Source organism: Muscardinus avellanarius (assembly GCF_963383645.1).
Source record: "Muscardinus avellanarius genome assembly, chromosome: 3".
Taxonomy (NCBI): domain Eukaryota; kingdom Metazoa; phylum Chordata; class Mammalia; order Rodentia; family Gliridae; genus Muscardinus; species Muscardinus avellanarius.
In genome coordinates, this window is record NC_137788.1 from 149,298,491 (window position 1) to 149,311,071 (window position 12,581).

The following is a 12,581-nucleotide window of genomic DNA, read 5'->3' on the forward strand; positions in this document are numbered from 1 at the left end:
GCTGGGCTGCACTGTAGGGAGAGGAAGGACACATGGATGGAGAGGCTGTTGGAAATGGCTGGAGCATCCAAAGATGGACAGCTTTCATAACAAGTGAGATGGAGTATCGGAGGCAGAAGGAGTGGACGGAGGTGGAGCCACCAGGCTTGATGAGGATCTGGGCATAGAAGCTGGTCCAGAGGGGTGAGGGTGATATTCAGATTTTCAGGATAGAGGGAACTGGTCATGAGGAATAGGCCAGAGAGCAGAAGAAATGGACAAGAGCGCCACATTGCCTTTACCTTCTGGATTTGAAGGACATTTGGGGCCAGGTCCCATGTTTGGTCATTTAGAAGGGTTCTTTTTTACCTTACAAAACATGATTTTTGTTTGTTTTTGTTTGTTTTTGGTACTGGAGATTGAACTCAGGGGCATTCTACCTCTCAGCTATACCTCCAACTCTTTTTATTTTTTATTTTTTGTTTTGTTTTGAAACAAAATCTTGCTAAGTTGCTGATGAAACTCTAAGATGTTGAGACTGACTCTGAACTTGAAACACTGCTGTCTTGGCCTCGCAAATACTGGGGTTACAGATGTGTACCACCATGCCAGGCTATATCACGTATTTTGGCTTGGATAGGTTTGGTGAATCTGAGGACAAAGGATATTGTTTGGGAGGAGAAATGTTCCATGTTTCCATGGTATGTTCCTTCCTGGATGGATCCAAGGAGGCTTTGAAAACAAGAGCAGAAGAGCTTTATGTCACACTGGTGGCTCATGTATCCTGGTAGAGAAATCTGGTTGACTTCCAGCCTCAGCTCCAGCACTTATAATCTGTGAATCTGTAAGTGAATCATTTAACTTCTCATCTACAAAATGACATCTTGCAAGGTAAGGTACAGGTTGAAAATCAGAACTGGGCGTGGTGGCACGTACTTATAATCCCAGCATTCGGGAAGCTGAGACTAGAGGATTGTGGTTCGCGAACAGCCTCAGCTATTTAGTGAGGCCCTCTGCAACTTAGTGAGACCCTGTTTCAAAATAAAGAACACAAAATAGGGCAGGGGGTATAACTCAGTGGTCAAATCCCCCTGGGTCCCATCTCCAGCCCCCCCCCCCCCACATGCACACACAAATCAGTGGCCCCGGAGCCCTGTGCAGTGGGGTGTTATTTGGCCACCTGAAAGCATATACCTTTTTTTTTTTTTAAACTGGTTGGTAACAAGTAAAACTTGGGGAAGTTCACATGAAAACCCTGCATTTCCAGTTTCTTTTGAAACACAAGAAATTGGCAATGATGCTTTATATTCTTTCATGGCAGCTATGAGCTAGAGCCTAGGGACAGAGCCTGCCTTAAAACATGCCCTCTTCCTATTTTTAAAGTTCCCTTCACTCTTCATTGTCTTAACATCTGACTCCTCCCACTCATTTACATTGTTTTCTTTACCTGGCTTTTGCAGCCACTTTAGTTTTACTTTTTGTGAATTATGGAATAAAGGAAATGTATGCAAAGTGCTGCACATACAGTAATAGCTCCATAAATTGAATGTTAGCTAATGCTATCATCCTTATTGCAATCAACAAAATTACCCTCAGCTGGGTATGGTGGCGCACTCTTGTAATCCCCACGCTTGGGAGGCGGAGACAGGAGGATCCCGCAGGTTCGAAGGCAGCCTCTCTGGCTTAAGAGACCCTGTTTCCAAATAAAAACATAATAATATAAAAAAATAGGTCTGGGAGTGTAGCCCAGAGGTAGAAAGGTTACCAGGAACCCCAGTTCCACCAAAAAAAAGAAAAAGAAAACAAATGACCCTCATGTTTTTAACCAAGTGGAGAATAAAAGTTCTTACATATGTCACCGAGGCTGGGTTTCCCCCAGATCTCTTTAGCTAGAAGCTAAATAGTCTAATAAGTGGACAGTGATCACTTTCTTCCCACTCACCTGCTCTTTCAACAGGATAGCCCTGAAAGGCAGACAGAAAACGAAACAAGGAGTCTGTCCTTCTTTAGCTGAGAATTGACATCCCTTCAGTCTTATGTTTTTTCTTCTCTGGGCCCAGGAGGGGCCTAGTCTATAGAATCTGGGACATCTGAGCTGGTGCTAATGGAAAGAGAATCTTCCAGCATGGATAGTGATGGGAGGTGATGCCCACGGAGGTGGATCTTATTATTCCATTTCCTGGTAGTGGTTGAGATGATATTTCAGAAATTGATATGACTTTATGAATAATGGAGCATGAATCAAAGGTAGTATAGCATCTGTTTAATATGAAGACTTGATGGAGGTAGAGTCCTGGCTGCTCTTCACTGTAACTCCATCCCCAACCAAGAGCCTCTAGTGCCCAGAGACTGGGGTGGAGAATGGGAAACAGGCTTTATGCTGATGTTGTAAAATTTAAGTATCATAGCACTTAGAGGTCACCTATGTCTAGGGTGCCAAATATGTATCTACTTATGTGGACACTGGGATCACCTGGCATCTTTTAAAAACCATGGAAATCTGTGTAGAGTTTTCTCAGAAAATTGGGAATGAAACTACCATATGATCCAGTGATAACACACTCCTGAGCATCTTCCCAAAGGAAATAAAATCAGAATATTATAATGACACTTGCATATTCATGTTAATAGCAGCACAATTTACAATAGTTAAATTATAGAACCAGCCTAGGTGTCCATCAATGGATGAATGGATCACAACACTTAGGTATATACACACAATGGAATTTTGCTCACCCATAAAGAAGAACGAGAATCACATCAGTTGCAGGAAAATAGACAGAACTCGAGAATTTATACGAAGTGAGTATTGCCAGTCCCAAAGAACAAGTCGTTGTATGTTATCTCTTATATGTGGAAGCTGGAGAAATATTTAGAAATAAGGGCAACATCAGGCAGATGAGCAGAGACTCTGGGGAAATGACTGAGGAGGATTAGGGAAGGGGTATTAAGACGGGATAAAGTCATAGAGAATTCAGTGGTAGAAATAATGCTATGATATGACCATTGAGGTGTTTTCCTCTTCCCTTCCATCGCCCTCAGTTAGGTCTCCTCTTTCGCTCCACCAAGGTTCATCTTTTGTTTGGAGTTCCTCCTGTGTCCCAATATCTGTATTCCTAAATCCACAATTTGGAGATCGTCATGATATGTGTGTGTGTGTGTGTGTGTGTGTGTGTGTGTGTGTGGTGTGCCCACAAGTGTGCCTGGGTACCAACGCCCTCTGTTTGTTTCTGTTCATGTGTGTGCACCTGTCTGTACTCATGCACATTTTCCTGTAAATCGGTGTCAAAGCCACAGATATGCTGGCCTCTCTTTCACACCAAGGAGATATTCATTGTTTCTTTTCAGTCCTAGACGAAGGCAGGACAGGGCTTCTCTGTTCATCCTTTGTTTCCACGTGGAGCTGCATGTGCAGTGTGTCCCATGGAGGGCTGCTGTTACCAGATAGAGCTGCCTCTCTGCCCAGGCACCACCAGCCTCCAGCCGGGCTCTCTTGCTGTCACCGTGGTTGTGCCTGACGACGATCTCTATGGCTTTCCTTTCCATGGGCTCCTAGCAAGGCAGAGGGTTGCACCAGGTGCTGCGGGAGAGAGGCTGACTCCACTGTTAATCTCAAAAGCACTTCTTCTGGAAAGACACCTGAGACGTGGAAGATATTAATAGCGACAGAGGTTCATCCTCATGCAATTTAAAATCCCTTCCCAGAGTTACACTTTATGGAGGGGGTGAGAGAGAAGGGGAGGAAAGCCCAGAATACTTATGAGAGGTTGTGGGAAACATTTTTTTGGATGACTGAAATATTCTTGTTTTACCACCCACTCTATTGCCTACTGAATTTCATAATGAGCATTTTTAATTTTCTTTCTTGAAGTCAGAGGCTACCTTGACAACTATACATGCTGCAAATTATGTATATTCTGAAGATTACTGGTCCTGTGAGAAGCCTATTTATTTATTTATTTATTTATTTATTTATTTATTTATTTATTGTTAGTACAAGGGATTGAACCCAGAGACATTCAACTCTGAGCTATACTCTCAGCTCTTTTTATTTTTTTATTTTGAAACAAGGTCTCATTCAATTAAAGAAGGTGGCCTCTAATCTTTGATTCTCCTGTTTCATTCTCCCAAGTACTGAGATTGCAGTCATGTGCCACCACAACTGGCCTGTAAAAAGCTGTTAAAGACAAAATTTCCCTGTAAATATGCTTAGGAAGGCTATATATACTCTGCTTCCTAGCAAGCCCCCATGCACATCAATATTTTAAGGGATGGGAGATCTGCCTTACAGAAACATGCCATGTTCTCTTTAGCCTCAGACTTACTATATTGATTTGAAGACAGATCCCTTCAAATTTATTACCCTGCCTCTGGTAGGTTGCTCATAATTTTCAGGGGTGAAATCCAAGATGAAGCAAAACAGAGTGTTAGGAAATTTGAGGTACAGACTATGTAGTAATGGTGGGAGCTGTTCTATTTCAGGTCAGTAATAGGGGAGATTCCCTCTTACCATCTTTCTCTATAAGGTGCTCTGTTAGGTCCTTAGGTCATGGGATATATAAATGTCAGGTATTCCAGAATTTGGAGACTATCAATGAGGCTATTTCAGAGTTGAACGTTAACTAGAGCCAACGGTTTGGGGTGACCTAGTATATTTACAGCGTTTAAAGGTTTTGCAGGAATCCAGTTGGCTTATGAAAACAGGACACACAAATGTTAGATTTTAAGGATTGTAAGACCCATTGATTGAGTCACCGATGGCTGTTTGGGGCAATTGCCAGGAAAATCCTGTACCCACAAAACTTTTATCCTGGCTCAGACATTCTGAGTAGTGGTGTTACTACTTCATGTGTCTCAGGGGCCATTAGAAGCCTCAGATGACCTGGGGCCAAGCCCGTAATGTGCCTAGTTCTTCCTCAGGAAAACATGACTGCTCTGGTACTACCTATGTGTGTCCAGAAAGCATCCATCAAGGAAAACCAGCGTGAGTTCCCGATGGGGATGGATTCCAGGGCCCAGGGCCAAGATCCACAGAGGGAGAAAGATTCAGGTGAAAAGCTTAGGAGTTACACAGATGTAGGTTGAAATCCCACTTCTACCACCATATTTTTGCACAAACTTCGTAAGGTCTTTGTGCTTCATTTTTCTCATTTATGAGATAATTGATGTCATTTTTTAGGCATTGAGAGAATTAAAGGATTCCACCTATGAATATGCTGGTGATATGAATATCACTGCTGTGATAGGTTCCTCCCATCGCCTCTGCTGGCCCAGATTGGGAGACATGAATGGTGGTGAAACCATTTCCATAATACCTACGCAGCCCTCGTGTTAACACTTTGCTCTTGGTCATATTAACTTTATATTTCGAGCCTATGTCTTGCAGAGTTTTACAGTCTAGCTGTTTATACTCCCTATACCTGCTAAATTCTTCTAAGTGTTTTCTTTGAAACAGGATCTCACTACATTGCTGAGGCTGTCCTTGAACCTGCAATCCTCCTGTCTCAGCCTCTCGAGTCCTGAGATTACAGGTGTGTGCCACAGTGACTAACCCTATCTTTGTTGCCCTGTAGTGTCTATACTTTCCCAGGTACGAATGTGCCTTGAATTCGCACAGTGGTAGGGCCATGTGTTCTTTTTTCTCAGTACCTTGCATTGTCTTTTGATAATGCTTGGTGGTGTGTTGATATTTTTGGCCAAAGGAGCGCATGCTGAGACATATCCTTAATAAATACTTTTCAGTATGTCCTAAGTCTCTTTCTTAGGCTGCATGGCTGAATTTTACATCGATGGAAAGTGTTGTCCCTGGCCGCTACTCTTCTGTTGCCCTAAGCACATGTAAAAGGTCTTTATGGATCTTCCTGTGCCTGATGCCTTTTGTTTTCACATTATAACTACCTGGATGAATGTAGGATAATCTGGTGATCAGAGCTACTCCAGTGCAGGCCCTTTTGGAGGTCAAGGATGCCAGGAGGACAAGGAGGATAGATACATCAAGAGTGGTGAACGAGCTCATGGTAGATCAAGTTTTTGCTCTAGACCAGGCCAGGTGGGGGATGAAACTCGGACTGGAAGATGAGTCAGATAAGGTACAGTCAGACCAAGCAAACTGAATTACCCAAGATTGCCAGGTGGTGGGACCAGGAAAATACCCACTGTTTTGTCTTTCCCTTTGGGTATGTGGCCCTGAAGTAATAGGTTCTGCTCTTGTTAATGAAAGGATTCTCAAGAGACTCTTTGACCAATTTCCCATCCATGATGATACATTTTCCCAATCACCATAGAGACTTCCATCTTAAAATAGCCATTGGGTGGAATCCTTGTGAAAATAAAAAGAAAGAAAATGAAATGAAAATCCAAATATATCAAATATAACATAGCAGTTGGTTTCCCACACCTTTGTGCCTATTTACACCCAGGAGGATTTTCTTCAGGTTTGACTTTTCCTTATGGAGGAAGTGTTTATACCTCCATATGTTCTATTGGCTTAGCAATGAGTGATGCTCCGGTTGGGAGTTTGTTCTGTAGTCATCTTGCTTCTCGGAGGAGGAGCAGAGTATTGTAGTAGTTACATGTGGAACTGCCGGGAGCATCCCACCTGTTTTCAAATCTGAGTTCTGTCTCTTAGGAACTGTGTAACATGGGATAGGTTACTTAACCTCCCTCTGTGCGATAGTTTCACACCAGTTAAAATTTGGCTGATATGCTGCCACATTCATGGTATTATGTGGTTTAAAGGAAATGAACCTGGCTGGTGCACATATCAGTGCCTAGTACACAGTGAGCCCTCGACACGTGCTAGTTAAGATTTTCTCTACAGTGTTCCAAAGTAAACTGAACAACAGTTCACCTTTGGGACATTTTCTCTGCATAAAGGCTTATAAACACTTAATCAATAGATCTATAAGTTCCTAGCAAAGCCTAGAGGTGCTGTGTCTACACTTCCCAACTTATCTTCCTCCAATTATCAATTAGATACAGAACAGACGAGCGGGACATGGTGGTGCACACTTGGGAGGCTGAGACGGGAGGATGACAGATTCTTATTGAGGTATATGCACCTTAGTGAGACCCTGTTTCCAAGTAAAAAAAGAATAAAATATATCTGGGGTTATATTTCACAGGGAAAATGTCCTTGGGTTTCATCCATAGTACCACCAAAAAAACAAAAACACAAAAAAGAAAACCAGAACATACTATATGAGCTTCACATCTGCTTTAAAAGACAAAGAAGCAGTTAGCCTCTGATTACCTCAGTAAAGAGTCAAGTAATTCACTGATGTTTGGCTTTCTCTCCCCCACTTCTCAACCCTAAGCACACCTTTTGCTCCGTGAGTATTGGGTAGAACCAAGGATTCTTGTGCTGGCCAGCTGTCTCTGATAGATCTCAAGTCTTTTCCTCTATGGCCTTGATAGGCTTTGCAAAAATACCACTTGAATTGGGCTCAACAAATGTCTGATTGGAGCTGGCTCACCAACCTCCTCAGGCTTCTTTCATCTTTTGGCACAGGGAATCTACTTTGTGTTGGGTTTTTCAGCAACTTTAGTTGTTATAATAGGCTGAGGCTCCCAAGGTTAACCAGGCTTGTTGTCATTTTTTTATTGGTTATGAAAAGCCTAGATACTATGATTCATGGGAATCTTGTGTTCTTTTTTTTTTTTTTTAGGTTTTCTTCCATGTCTATTTTTTGCTATAGTTTTGTAGTGATGGGGATTGAACCCACGCACATTCTACCTCTGAGCTTCACCCCCAGCCCTTTTTATCTTTTATTTTGAAACAGGGTGTCACTAGTTTGCGGAGAGTCTCACTGAGTGCCAAGGCTGACCTCGAACCTGTGCTCCTCCTGTCTCAGCCTCCTAATTACTGGGATTACAAGTGTGTACCACCATGTTCGATTCCTTAGGTCTGCTTTTAAAACCGTTTTCTTGCTGGGTGTGGTGGCACACGCTTGTAGTCCCCGCGCTTGGGAGGTGGAGATGGGAGATGGGAGGATCATGCAGGTTCGAAGCCAGCCTTGCTGGCTTAAGAAACCCTGTTTCCAAATAAAGATTATATATGTGTGTGTGTGTGTGTGTGTGTGTGTGTGTGTGTGTGTCTGGGAGTGTGGCCCAGAGGTAGAAAGGTTTCCAGGAACTCCAGTACCACCAAAAAAAAACCCAAAACAACAACAACAAAAAAAAAACCTGATTTCTTTTCACTTTGAGGTGAGGTTAACAGTGAAACTGTGTACCTATTTGTTTATTGCTTGCTTCCCTGCTCCAGGATCAAAAATCTATAATAAGGATAAAAACGGAGATCTCACGTATTTCCCGAATTGCAGTTTCTAGATTAGTGTTAGATGGGGCTGTTTATTGGAACAATTCTCTCCTGTTTTCTTTCTAATTCTTGGCAATCTTGATGGTCAGGGATGAGAGTTGGGACCAGAGATGCTATCACACAGTCCTGTTCCCTTCCTGAAGAGCAGGGTCAGCTTGTTGGTAAACGTGTCTTGAACACGGTCGTCCACTATCCCATCCTTGAATGAACTTAGGTTTTTATTTTGAAAGGAACACTCTCTTTCTTGGAGATGAAAACTCTCTATACTTGATCAAAATTATCAACTTTCTCTACAATACTTCCAGTGATGAAGAGCTTGCAACCTCCCACAGCTCATTGTTATATTAATTCATAGACATTTATACTTTTCTCTTTCATTTAAAATCATGTTATTTTCACTCACTCAACAACTGGTACATATGTACATGGGCTGGAACACTTTTTAAAAAATTTTTTATTGGTGTATTATATTCATATATCATATTGGGGTAAAGAAAACTTGTGTGTACATACATGTGCACATCACTGATTTTACCCCTACCCAATTACCACCCCATTCCCTCCCCAGCCCTCCCTCCCTTGCTTGGCTTAGTAGTTAACTTCGATATGGTTAAGACGGCAGTGCTTCCAAAATTGATCTTCAGATTCAATACAATTTCTTTGAAAATCCAGGCTGCCTTTTCTGCAGAAATTGATGTGCCAACCCTAAGGTTTTTATGGAAATGTAGGGACTGAAAATAGACTTACACTCTTGAAAAGGGGGACAAAGTTGAAGGGCTTAAGTCCTCAATTTTAAAACTTATTACAAAGCTATGATCATCAAGACAATGTTGATAGACATACAGATCAATGGGATAGATTTGAAAGTCTGGAAATAAGCAAATACATTATCATCAATTGATTTTTAACAAAGTTACCAAGATAATACAATAGGATTAAAACAGCCTTTTCAACAATTTGTGCTAGGATAGCGTAGCCCTTACCCGTGTGTGAATCCTGTGGCTTCTACTCGTTATTCTTGAATGACCCCACTGAGGGCAACAGAAATCACATATGCCTCACACACTGCCATTTAACACCCAGAAATCTGAGCTCTGTGCTCTCAGAATACATGAAGAACACATACAGCTCAATAAAAAGACAACTCAAAAGAGAACAACAATGACCCAAGTCTGAGGGTCAGGAGTCAATGAAACCAGCATCTCGTTCAATATTTTTTGGGCAGGGTCTCATGGAAAATTAAGAATGTGTTTATTTCTTTGGAATCCTAATGCAATATAAAGATTTCCCCCCTCTCTTTTGTGATAGAGGTTATTTGCATTCTGTAGCAAGCCTCCGTTATCTGTGCCAACATCATGGTCCTCATCTGAGTTCAGAATTCCATGAGCTAGCCCCGGGTCTCAGAGAGGTGGTCTTGGAAGTGAGCTTTTTAAACCCAGCCATGTCCAGAGCTCCTGTCCATGGCCCTGGCCACAGCAGCTTTGTATGATGAGGCCTTTGACAGCCTTCACAGAGAAATGCTCATATGGCTTAATGCATGGAGAAATGAAACGTACATGACAGAAGAAAAGTAATCTAGGTGTTATTTATTCCATGACATACTTTCAGTGAAGGAGGTGAGCATATTTGGAAATATGGAGAAAAATAAAATAAAACAAAATGAAGTAAATGACAAGATGAGACTAAAAACTGCTTGTTGCTTAAGGGAACCTGTAGGTGGGACTGAGCATGTTGTAGGCCAAGGCAGAGACAAGCATCCTAGGTTCCAGGTCACTGTTTAGAAAAAGAATATCTTTTCCAAATGTCATGGCCTAAAATAAGTTTTTCCCACATCACTTCACAAAGTGCAGAGTGTGAGGAGGATTATATTTACCAGTACGGAGATCCTAATAATGGATCCTAGCAATGGATCTAGCAACACACCTCTTAGAGACAGTCATTAATAAATTTTTGGTATGCTGGGTGTTTGTGGTGCATGCCTGTAATCCCAGTAGTTGGGAGACTGAAACAAAAGGATCATAAGTTCAAGGACAGCCTCAGCAACTTATTAAATTCTGTTTCAAAATAAAAAATAAAAAAGGCTGGGGGGTGTAGTTGGGTGAGACCCTGCTTCAAAATAAAAAAAAGTAAAAAAAAATAAAAAGGGCTGAAGGTGTACTGGATTTTATCCTCAGTACCAGAAAACAAAAACATACAGCTAAAATATCCTTTGATACTAGTCAATGGCTTCTTGTTCAAACTCACTTTGTGGGAGCCTGGAGAGACCCTGGGAGGCCTGTACACTGCTTGGAAAGGGAGAGGCTTGGGATCCTTTGGTCAAAGATGGATGGAGTTGTCTTCCTCCATGGTAGCACGTCATATCAGGGCCCTCCTGGTCAGCTTCTGCAGCCGGCAAAGCTTTCCCTCTTCCCCCAGCAATGCTGTTCTTCTAAAGCTTATTAGAACCTGCTATGTGAGGCCGTAAATCACCAAAGTCCAGAACAAATCTCATTTGACATTTTTATCTTGACTCTTCCGGGGGCCTTTAATTAGCATGATTGCAGTGTAGGCGATTGCTCCAGCGTAATCTGTACTGCTCTTGGTTGGCATAATGGCTATTGAAATTTCTCTAGTTACTGTTTCTGGTCATCTAGGAAAGATCCTGATTAAAATAATTAAACCCCTTAATAGAGTATAATAAGGGGTCTCTGGGAGTGAGTTTATTTGGATTAAAAATGTATCTGAAAATGAATTCATATAGTTCTAAAAAGATTACTCCCAAGACTTTAATATAGGTTGTTTTCCAGCATGGCTCCCATAGCCACAGGCCTGTGTAATAGTACACATGTAGCCACAGCACATGTGGCTCTCACGTTGGTGTTTGCAGCTGGCGTGGCCCCTGACCCACAATGCATATGGCCAATGTGTTCTTGCTCTCATTTCCTGTGGCCAGGTTTCACTCAGACATGGCAGGCAGCTCTAGTATTCTCAGCTATTGCAAATGGTCCCTGGGCTTTGAGGAGCATCAGAGGATACTGTGGTTGAGGGCAGACTGTAGTTAGCATCAGTGGTCCCTGAAATACAAATTGCAATGGAAATCTCCACTGAATACAGAGCACACCACACCAGTTACTCTTAGTTGGGATGCTGCTGCTGCTAGGGAAGAGTGTTGGAGACATTTCTGGTTGTCACAGTGGGGTGGAGGATGCTATCAACATCCAGTGAATAGAGGCCAGAGATACTGCTGAACATCCTGTAGTGCCCAGAGCAGCCCTCCCCCAGCCAAGAATTATCCAGTCCAAAATGTCAGTAGTGCTGAAGTTAAGACATTTTGCCCTGACTTTCAGAGACAACTCCTAAGTTACCTATGTAAAACTCATAAAAGTCTTTTTGAGTGAGAAAATGTAAAAATTTCATTTTCATTCTACAGATTGAGAAATGGAGCTTAAAGAGAAAGTGACACTTCCCTACCCTATAGGGCCAGGTCATCTGATTGATGATCTGGTTTTCATTCTACCATTCCAAACATGTGTGGCTTGGCATGATGGGTCTAAAAAGGTACAGGTTTTGACTGGATGAGCTGGCACATACCTGTATTTCCAGTACTTTCAGGGCTGAGACAGGAAGATTACAGGTTTGAGGCCAGCCTCAGCAATTTAGCAAGGCTCTCAGCAACTTAGTGAGAACTTGTTTCCAAATAAAAGCAAACTAGGGCTGGGGGTATATCTCAAAGGTAGAAGACCCTGAGTTCAATCCCCAGTAACAACAACAAAAAATAAATGATGCAAGTTTTATCTAAATACTTACCATACATCTATGCAGAAATCATGACCCCAGACATTTTATGTAGGAAAGATACCACATTTTCTATTTTCCCCCCAAATTCCAGGAACACATGTCCATCAATAGTGGTGAGACTTGGTCACACTTGATAGTTGGGGAGGAGTAAGGTTTTTACAGTGGGTATAACAAGATTGTTTGCACAGTCTGATACCAATTTATACATTCACATTCTTTTTAGGGTTCCTAGTGGCTACACAACGTGTTACATGGTTTTGTTGCAGCAGTAGTGAAGAATGGGTATTTGTAATGAAAACACATGATTTGCCTGAAAGCATTTATATAAAAAGTCATATACTCTATTCAAAATATATATGTGTCCTCTTTGTGCCTAGAATTGCAGGTAGATACTCTCCAGGGCTTGCTAACACCAAATCAGAGAAGGATATCAAAAGAGTCACAAGCACAGGTGTACGCACATCATTATTGCCTGGGAAATTTGCAGGATCTGTAGATGTGGGAGATT

At 42.0% G+C, this 12,581-nt stretch overlaps 1 protein-coding gene across 6 annotated transcripts in view; it reads left to right on the forward strand.

Annotated features, from left to right (window-relative positions):
- Positions 1-12,581, forward strand: part of NTRK3 (neurotrophic receptor tyrosine kinase 3) — a gene marked incomplete at both ends in the record, with an annotated part of 365,601 nt that overhangs the window by 235,657 nt on the left and 117,363 nt on the right. The gene's annotated exons all lie outside the window — the stretch shown is intronic.